Genomic DNA, 11,403 nt, shown 5'->3' with positions numbered 1-11,403 from the left:
AAACCTTTTGATTGACGGGCCACAATGGGTTCTAAAATTTGACAGATAGGCTGGACCAGGAGCAGATGGATGGAGTGTTTTGGTAACCTCACCTCATCGGAGAAAAAAAAAATACATTTCATTTTCAATGAAAGTGAACAAAATTATTACAACAATATACATGTATTTGAAAAACCACAGTATTTAGAAAAATAAAACATTAACACGGTTTATTCATTTAATTTTTTTCTAGTTCATCGGGCCGGATTAAAACGTTTAATGGGCCGCATGTGGCCCCCGGGCCGTAGTTTGCCCAAGTGCATTACACTATGTATCTCTAATATCAATATATATCTCCAAATTGTAATGGATTTCCTGCCAGCAAACCAGCCTTTCACACGTCACTAATTGCAATGAGCAAAGGATTAGTGCCAGTTTTCATGATTTTATTCCCTGATAGCGTGTTTCCTCTCCGGTCAATTAATCCTGGATTCTCTTAAAGACTCAGACATGGAAATTGGAAACGTGCCCGGGTTGTCATTCACATATTCTTCATTCTGCAGAGCTTCTTTTTTTTTTGCCTGTCTCTTGCCTCTGGGTGTGTCCTCTTGGCATGTCAAAGCGCTGGTCCAAAGTCAATACAAGACGCACTCTTCTGGATTTTCGCACATCCATTACAAACAAATGGATAAGCGTTTCATTGTTCTTTTTTTCTTTTGTTTTTTTTTTAACTAGGCTTTTGAGTTTTCATGTCAATTTGAGTACCTGAGTCAATGCATACTTCAAGTACAGCTTGCAACATTTCACATATATCAGTATACAAATTTGTACATTGATTTATAGATTTCCTAAAATTGGCCAGTTTTCCGTGACCAAAGAATTACATACCGTTAAATGTCAAGGGACCCAAACTTGTCTGTGACATCATTGACCCATTATATCAAAAGGTGCAAATGAGGCACTTTAATTTTACAAATGCTTATTGTTAAAGCACACCACAATTACCAAGACAAAAAGTCTAGATGAAATATGAGCTTTGACACAAAAATGCGGCTGTGTGTTTGGAAGGAGTTTCAACCGAGAGCGATTTAAACCCTTGCGTAGTGGTCACGAAAAATTGATGGTGATTCAAAAGTTTTCTTTTACATGCTGATCAGCTAAATGTAGAGAGTTTGTAAGGTACATTATGTACTTAAAAGAGGCTGAATTGTTACCTGTTAAACTAACTAACAGCTTAACTTTTTTTTTTTTTTTCCCTCATCATCCATGGTTAGAATTTCAAAATAATATAAATCCGGAATCAATGTTATAACCACCCCATGACAAAAATATAATATCAAGTGATGCATCAACTGAGGCCTGAAAAAAAAGCTGCAGTAGACAAACCTCTCATCTTTTTACAGTGCGTCTCAATTCCAAATGTGTTTAGCCCGCAGAGAATCATCATATTCATCAGAAGACGAAAAAAAAAATGACAGTGAGAGACATTTATTGAGCGCATGAAGACACCGCAGGCAGACAGGGACAAATATAAATATAGTGACTCCAACCGCTGCCACGTTTCCTTACAGGCCTCTCATTTTTTTATTTATTTTTTTTATTTTTTTATTTTTTTTAGTGGCGACTGGAAGTACCACACAAGTCTATGTGTTTCATTATCACTTCACTAAAGCCAGGCATGCTCAGATGCCCAACAATGGGCAAAAGTATTGGGACACCGCCTCATTAGTCTACATTCATAAAAGTTGTGATCTGAGTGTGTCTGTGGGAATTTTTATGGCTTCATCCAGAAGAACTTTTATGAGTCTTCTCATGGATCTTGCATTGTGCACTTGACTCCAGTCATGAAAAGGTTGCAAGTGGGGTGTGCAAAATTTACGGGAATTTTCAAAGTGGAAATCAACCATTGGAATAACTTTTAACGTCTTCATCGAAAAAATGTTACTTAAATATGTCTGAAAAACAACTTGTTGCCTAATCTTAGTGAGAACCAGCACCCTTCCTGCAAATTAATAAATAAATAAATATTTTTTTTTTGCGTTGGAATTCCCCACTTGCAGAAATTTGAGGGCCAACATCTGTCAAAATATTTAAATTTCAATTTTGAGTACCTTTTTACACTCTCCCATTTAGTTGAGCCGCATCTAGTATACAACTTGTCTTCTGCTCGGCTTCACCCACTTGCATCTAGATTTCGGCCTGTTTTACTACCGCTTCCTCACTCTTCTCCCTCCACTACTCAAAACCGACACTGAGATGTTTTTGGACATTCCGGAAAGAAACATGGAAACGGCATATTTTGAGCTCCAATAAGTAGAAATGTGCTCTTCAGAAATTATATTTCAAATGTGAAACTTAAGTAGCTTATATGAAAAATGTTCTACTGCTGGATTTACACGATCAATTTAATGTCTGGATCCGTTTTTTTTTTCCGTTTCCATTTACTTTACAAATGCCATTCACTTTCATTGAGTACGTGAAACAACCCACATACACTGAAGTACAGTAAATAACTCCACAAGCGTCAACACCAAGCAGCGACAACATGGAAGTGAACCATATTGCATGAAAAAAAAAATACAATGATTAAAAGTTTCATACTGTTTATTTCCGTAACGAACATTTTTTTCTTGCAACATGGAGGAAAAAATTTTAAATAAATCACTCGAGCGACCGGAAAGCTGGTGCACATGGAATTCAAGGTAGCGCTGTATAGTTTGCGTAGCATCAAGACGGCAGCAAAGCACTATTTTTGTGCAAATGAAGCATCTCAACCCACTTCGAAATAGTTCCCAAGAACTAAAACGGGGCCAAAGCAATATAGTTTAACTGCTTTGGCATGAGCACAAATATCGAAAAAAGAATAATGGCAGACAGCTGAGCAATTTCCAACCCTAGTTGGAGGCGTAAAATTGCTCAAAATGTCCTCACAAGATAAAGACTTAATATTCAGGGGAAATGGAGAACCGTCACCTGATTAATTAACGATGAATAAATGCGAACAAGAACGAAACCACAAACCCTGCAAAAATCCATCTTGAGAAAAAAAAAAAAGCTTTGACACTTTTGACCAACTTAACGAACATAAATACCCAGAAAACTGTCGCGCTCGCAATCTTGGCTTTGATATATCAAGCGAAAAGTTACCATGGACGCCAGATGTTCTTGTTTTTACAACACTCCTCTTTCCAAATATCAAAGTAATTACTGAGACATTCCGCCGGGAAGAAAAATCAGAGCAAAGGAGAACCTTCTATTATTTCTACGCAACATTGACCGACAACGTGGCCTTCATGGCGCGATAACACAATGCTCTCATTGACGCGCACAATCAAGACACTCCCACAAAATGATGTTTCAGCACTTTGCGTCTGACACGTTCGATCGCACAAAGCGTTCCCTCCAACAAAAACACATCGAGCGCGCGCAAGCCACCGCCGCCGCTCGCGATCATTTTTTTGGCGCCGCTTCACAGAGGCGCAGGTGGGGGAAACTTAAACCTCGCGCCCGGGCCTTGTTGACACAGTCGGAGTCAAGCAGAAGACAGGCACGCCTCTTAGGATTCTATTGACCTCCGAGAGCACAGGCCAAGCAGGTCGACGTGACTGACAACCGCCGCGGACGAGCCGAGCCGCGTTCGGGTCGAGTTGGGATAAGATGTTCTTTTCAAGACAAGAATCCCTTTCATTTTTTTTTTTCTCCCTCTCTCGATCCTTCCTGCTGTTTAAACACGTCGAGCGGAGGTGTTGATAGGATACGATGGACCGGCAAAGAACAGTGATCCGATTTTTCCAAAGTTAGGCATTGCTGCCATGTTCACATCCCTCTGGTACGCTGATAAGTTTGCCGCGTGAGGGCAAGATGGAAAAACAAAGATACCGTTAATCATTCAAGCAGCCTTTCAACACATTTGGGGTTCACGGCAAAGTGTGTTCTGTGTCACATTCAATCACACTCTTGCGCAATATCACACTCGAGAGGTCGAACCACAATGAAGTCTACTGTTCTAACGTGGATTCTTCGTTTATTCAACCTAATCGGATGTACACGATCCTGGAAAACAGTGAGTTACAGTAGTGGTGCCCAACCGCCGGTTTGCGGCCTGGCACTGGTACCAAAAGGTTGAAAACTAGGTTTCATACAAACTCCGCCAGCAAGTTTATTTTGTCATGTTTTTTTTTTTTTAGTCGGTACATGCGAAGAAGTTGATAGATAAAGCATTTCAGTGTTTTTTAAATGTGACATTTAAGACAAAAAATATATATAATTGAATAGAATATTCCTTTTTATGATTTATTTATGTCATCGTTGTTCTTTAAATTGACCTAAAATGGCGACGCAACACACCAAACAAAGTTGTCATCGACTAGCCGTCGTGTGCCGAAACATTCATGGCGGCCGTGAAGGCCAGGACAGTTCAGGAAATACACCGGGGAAATTCTCAAAATCTCCTGAAGTTCCCGATGGCCATCGTGCTAATAATTAAAATAAAATTCTGATCAGCTGGTTTGGCTCAGGATGTATTTTGCATTTAGTGCAAAATCGATGATTGGTTGTATTGTTATTATTTTCCAATTGATCAGGTCCTTAAAATAAGACATTAGAGCAAACACAATCTCGTTCAAGGACATTTTATGGTGCCGTCGTGAATAATCGCAGATTTCTCAGCATATCTTTTTTTTCCCAATATTTTTTTTTCTGCTTTTCATTTTTAGTGCAGTCCATGACACTTTAGACATATTGGTTCATCTTCTGATCATTTTATTTATTTATTAATTTTATACCTGTTCATCAGCTCGTGCAAATCATATATTCTGATCTGATTTTTTGACGATGTTGGAGGTATGTTTAAATCTTTCTGCATATCCCAGTTCAAATTCTTGGCACGACTAATCGGATTTACGAACCACAAATATCTTGCGCAGATACATCATGCCTAAATGAAAGCTTTTAATCGTTTCCACTCTGTTGACGTCTTCTACAGTCCACCCCCTCCCCACACCTGCATTGAGAATGCATCCGGCATGAGTGCTCTGCACGACCTGTGATCATAAAACCCAATATTAGGTCATTAAGTCGAAAACCTTTAGACAGGAGCTACGGAGCAAACATTCAGGTGATAAAAACAGACATTGGAACAATAATCGTCTTTGATTGGAGGCATTTTTGTTTTTAGGCCTGGCTGGGTGCAAGCACTTTGAAAGTCATCTGGGCTAAATTCAGAATATGTAGCTCAAGATGTCACAGGGCAGGCAATCATCTTCAAGACAGGGCGGATTGATTGGGTTAATATTAGCTCTAATTGGCTCCAGCTTTCCAAAATAATTTTTTTTTTTTTTTTTAAAAAGAAGCTCAATCAAACCACACGCTCTTGCTCACAATACAAAAGACAAGATGTGGTTTGCAGAGGATTCTGCTGATGAGAGGAACTGGGATGGTGATTTCATTTGCAGGTGGTTCATCAGGAATGCAGGGCAGGGGGTATTAACCAGAGGCACTGGTGCGTTACGAAAGATTCCCGAACTTATAAAATGGGCGACTCACATAGAATTGAACAAAAACAGTTTAAGACTGACAAAGTGCAACAAATGATGCTGGCATTAAAAAAATAAAAAATAAAAAAAACACTTGCAAAAGTCAAGGATAAATATGATGTAAAAAGCTTGCCGTCAAATGTTCAGAAGGCCAAAAGAACAAACAAAACAGCACTTGTGAAAACTGCAAAACCTCAGCAAGATGAAACATGACTAAGTGACCGTCCAGAGAATTCGACACATGAGACAAAATCATGAGGAATAATCCAACAAAGGTTTGTCAGGTTGGCAGTGCCTTTATACCCCGCTAATTGAGATACAAGACAGGTGCGCCACTGAAGGGAACCGCCCAGCACCGCAGCTGGAAACAGAAACCAAACAGAACAGACGTCACGAAATGCTCTGCACAGACACAAGTGGCTTAGTAATTGGTGTTTCTGCACAATTCTATTTTGATAGCTCAACTTAAATATTAATTCAAGTTTTTGGTTATCTATTTTTACATGACTCATAAAGAGTCAAATCCAACTGCATCTAAAAAAAAAAAGTCCGACCACAGAAAGAGAAACCACGTCAAGTGAAATAAAGCACGAGACAAACTCGATTGTATGCTTTTGATTGTTTGAGACATGTGGAACAAAGGCCAGCGGGCGAAGCAATTCAAAAATCAAAAGCAGAAGCAACGTCATTAAGATCAGACTGACGGCCCTGACCTCACTGAAATCTTTTTGGTGAATCTCCAAAAGATTTTTTTTTAGGTGTTGCAGCCACACAGAAACAACATTTTATGAACCCAAAAACATTGAACTAATAATAAAAGCATGTGAATGTCCAAAGTCAAAATGTTTTCAAATCCACAAGAAAAATATAAAGAATTTTAAATTTGCCACACTATTGTAATACTTTTTTGTATGTTGTACTAAGATATTATAGAGTATTACATATATATATATATATATAATTTATTTAATTATTTATTTTAATGAAATGTTTCCGATCTCTGGTCATCTGTTCACGTTGACTGCGTGTTCTATTCCAATCTGCCGGTTACATGCGCCACTATATTAATCAGAAAGTGTTTTGACCCACATTCAGATCAAATCAATGTAAACACATCAACACATTTATGGAGCTGTAGTTCCAATGGAGTATTTAACTTAAATTGTGCTCACTTTTTTGGAATGTGTGTTTGCGGTTCAACTCGTAGGCAAGGCTCAACTTTTTTTGCCTTTCTACAAAAGTGTTTCAACCCATGAAGCGGTTGCTGACTCGCCATCTGGTCATCTTCTTCCTCTTTTGAGTTGTTTTAAGTGTTTTTTTCTTGGACAGGGTTATTTCCTGAAATGGCTCCATCTTGACAGACATGGCTTGAATCATGGAACCAATTCAGACCGACCACAGAGACGAACGTTGGCTTGGTAGAGTACCAAACTTGATGAGAAGAGTGACGTGAAAGTTTGACACTCACTTTCAAATTCCCAAATCTCCTTGACAAAACTGAATTGCTGCAAACGCCAAACGTGTTATTAATATTAGCATCTCGACAATCTGTCTTGCAGACAAAGCCAAGAATTTGCAACATGAATGTTTTTAAGAGCGACAACAGAACGCGGGGTGAAGGCGGTCGTCATGTTACAGTTGCGCTAATTCACTACATAAGCTCGGATCAAACCGTGAATGTACGTGGCATGTGTGTCAGACCACAAAGACACCGGGACATTGTGGGTTCTCGTAAATGTTTTTTTAATTAATTTTTTTCTACCGTGAACACCATTTTGGCTTTGATGCTGTGACTAACGCTGTCGTCACACAACCACTCCCATCGGAGATGACTGTGAAGCATCAGGCTGGTTTTCAAACCCCCCTAAAAAAGACACATCGCAATTTTGAACCTCACCTGCCTTGATTGTAGAAATCCTACTGAAAAGGAAAGCTTACAACCTTAATTGCTGATAGTGCAAAAAAAACTGTTGTGGCGTCATTTTCTATCATCAGTCCGTTATCTTCAAATAGTGTCCCGCCATTCGTCAGTGACAGACTGCTCAATCACTCTGACGGGATGCACACTTGGACCCATTCTTAAAATTTAAACCTGATTGGCCGCATATGAAGGTGTCATGATCCGCGTCGGGCACGACAGGTTTTTGTTATTGTTTTTTTCGTTCCATGCTTTTGTGTTATTGTTTTGCTTGTTTTCGGGGCGTTTCCCCTCAGCACTCATCCTCGTCAGCCACACACCTGCCCCCCGTTAACAATCACACACCTGACTCCCATCTGCTCCCCTAATCAATGGACTATTTAACCACCCCTTGCCGACAGCTCAGCGTTGGAACATTACTCCATACCAGGACTGTCACGGATGCTTCCCGAACTCGTTCTTGCGCTCGTTCACGTTCATGTACCTCAGTATTTGTTCACTATCGTTGTTCCTCGTCCTTGACCCAGTTTAGTCACGTTTAGTTTGTCTTTGTTATTTTGCACCCTGCTCCGTTTGTTTGTTCACGCCACGTTGTTTGTCCTCGTTTGATTACTTTAATAAATTCCCTTTAGTTTACCCTTTGCCCTGCTTCCTCGCATTCTGGGTCCACCTCCTCCTCCTCGCCGACCGGCGACCGAACCTGACAGAAGGTTTCCAAAGCTCAAAGCAAGAGTCGACGGCAACAGCAAAATAAACTGTCGGTGGCAGAGAAGATTTAGCCTCAACGTCTACGCTGCTACTTATCCCACAAATGCATGTTCCTTCTAAATGTCGCGCAATTTTGAAGGGAAATCAACTTTATTAAGGTGTCATATCCATTTGTACCATAAAGACATACATTTCCCGTAGGAAATATTCATAACTTTTATTGTTTCACTAATCCTGGGATGGACATAACTCATTTTTACGAATTTGTCGATTGTCTGTAATTGATTGTGCATTACAAAGTGAACTACTCTTGCCTTCATTCCTGAAGGACACGCAGATGTCATGCGGAAAATTCGCATCTCGTCATTCCCCAATGGTTGTATTCATTTTGGCTTCCAAAACCATCCAAAGGCAATTGAGCGTCTTCCCAAAACTGCGTTAATGCGCTACGTTTGTACAACAACTGGGGACCTCTTGATTTGCAATTTCGTGGCATTCTGAGCCCCCATGTGGAGGAAATCAGTCTCACTTCTAAGCAACCGCGCACACTCCAGCTACGGCTTTTCAATCAGAGTTTAATGCACTGTGAAAGAAGCGGGACACGCTCGATATAACTAACCATCTGTAATGGACTGACTCAGAAGATGTGGAGCTGTTGTTACTGGAAGAAACTTTGCTCGAGTCATGTCCTCATGTGGTCACTTGTGAGGATCATAAAAAGAAAACAAGGAATGTGGAAACGGGAGTGCGTGCAGACATCCAAACGGTGTAATCAAGAGATAGGAATCTCAGCTCTCGCCCACAGAAACACATTGAGGATTCTCGTACTTTGTTTATTGCTATGCTGGGCAGTCTGCTTTGGCGTCAATCAATCCACATTGAGAGAGGAAAAAAAATGTAGCAGAAGAAAAACAAATATTGTAATCTATGCGTGTTTCATGTTTTCACTGGAGAGGTTTACAGGAAATTGTTTGAACTTGACTCGTTTCCAGTATAAAGAGTAAAACTGAGGCGACTATCCAAAATAGCTCGCTGTCAATCGCACTTTGAGACAAATCATAATTCACACCTAAGGAGAATTCTTCAAAAAGTCCACACAGGAGATTTCAACATCTTTGGATTTGCATAATTTTATGGAGTGTATAGTTTGGAATATTTGAAATTGTTTTTTTTTTTTCAAGCAGGACAAAAGAATGTTCAGTAGAGTCCTAACACAAATAACATCTTGGACATTTTTTTTTTATTTTTAAAAATGAATAAATAAATATTTTTATGGTTACAAACTTACCACAGACAACACAACTGTGATATATAAATAAAGTAAAATAAAATAAATGCTAAATTCAGCTACATTTTCTTGTTGCTTTTGTTGGGACAATTTTGTTATCAGATTTGATTTTTTAGGAAGATTTTAAAAATAATATAAAAATATGTTAACTAGGTGGACTTAATGGCAGGAATTTAATAAAAGTTTAACAATGTGCCGGAGAGGTAGGTCAGGACATGCTTGTTTATTTATTTTTTTAACATTTTGTCTAAGTCCCTAACAAACAATGCAAGGCGATTTTCTAATATATCGCACATTTCAATAACCCAAAAATATTTCCGTCTGGTCGATTTTCTAATATATCGCACATTTCAATAACCCAAAAATATTTCCGTCTGGTCTATTGCAACAAGTCCACAAACATGGCAGTCGTATTACATTTAAAAACTATATTTTGTCATTCAGGGGGTCCTATGTTAGAACAGCTATGTTGTTGTTTTGCAAACGTTTTTTTTTTTTCAATTCACCCCAAATATGTTAGTTCTGCCATCCACAGACATGTCTGAATTACAACAATGCGCTATTTTTAGGTTAGGACAATGTTCTTTGGAATATGGTGGACATGCTTCACAAAACATAGTTACATTTTGCACCATATTCCAAGGGGTGGTCCTTACAGCATATCTTTGTCCTAAATCATTCACTGATTTAGGAAAACTGCATATTTGTTTCCGAAAGCAATAAATATGCTGCACTAAGAATGCAATTGAACTTTTTTCAGAGTAAAAGCCACAATACGCCAGTTGCAAACACCAATTAGGTGACGGATTGCTTTTTTTCTGACATCCAAGTGAGCTCTCCGGAGAGCAGATTTCACTTGTTTAGCATCAAGAATTTGTGTTCCCGTGGCATCCACTGCTGCGGGGGTCACCTGGACTTGACGGGATCAAATAGGTCCACCCCCCGGCCCGTATAAAACGAAACATATGTGGTTATTTCCATATTGTGCGAGTCTTTTTGAAGCCTGTCTCCCATGGAGGCAGGCAGGCAGAATGAGATATTTGCGCTGGATTCCTCAGAAGATTTATTTGATCTTTGTTTCGGACTGCCACTTTAATGTGGAAATGTGCAGACGCAGCAGCGTATCACTAGTGACAATGTCATAAAGGCCAAGGTGGTCTTTGAACACTCTCCCTTTCATTCAACCAAAGACTGAATTAAATGTGATTTTGAAGCGTGGGGAGACTTTCAGGTGGGTGATATTTTCAATTACGCATTTATGCTTTTCATGGCTTGGCTCTTTGCTCGTGTGATATATTTATGCTTTATTTATGTATATATATATGTATATATATATATATATATATATATATATATATATATATATATATATATATATGTATATATATATATATTTATATATATATATATATATATATATATATATATATATATAGTCAAGCAGACTTAAACTACTATTAGAGAAAATTTAACTTATTGATGACCGCCCTTGTCTTTCCGTTAAGGCTATCAAACCACAGTAAAGCTCGTGGAAATAGTTTTTCTTTTTATTTGAAAACTTAATCGAGTCTTCAAAAGATACTGTGTGTTTCCAAGACTAACTTCTAAGTACAGTTTGCCTCTTGAGCATTAAAAAAATATGCTTGTTACATTTGTTGCGCCTGTTGTGTAAGAACAAGAATTGCTCAGCTTGTTTTTTCCCCCCCAACTCGGGGTAAGAGAACATCTATTGCATTTTAAAAAGCGTCCACTGGGGGGCGCTTTAAGCGGACTTGGTAAAATTGTGGTCCCACTGCACGTTTACATCAACTCACTGCCCCATTAAAAATGTATTGAATAATCCACTTGGTTTGTGTGTATTGTCTTCATACAGTTGAACTCGTTGTGGTGATACAATTCCAAATTTGATGGCAAAAGATGACTAAATTAATTGCTAGTAACTTTCTAAAGACAGAAAGCAGAGCAGAGGCCAACAT

Source organism: Idiotropiscis lumnitzeri, chromosome 18 (assembly GCF_059441095.1).
Source record: "Idiotropiscis lumnitzeri isolate Australia: NSW breed Sydney's pygmy pipehorse chromosome 18, RoL_Ilum_1.0, whole genome shotgun sequence".
Lineage (NCBI taxonomy): Eukaryota > Metazoa > Chordata > Actinopteri > Syngnathiformes > Syngnathidae > Idiotropiscis > Idiotropiscis lumnitzeri.
This window is presented reverse-complemented; position numbering follows the sequence as displayed.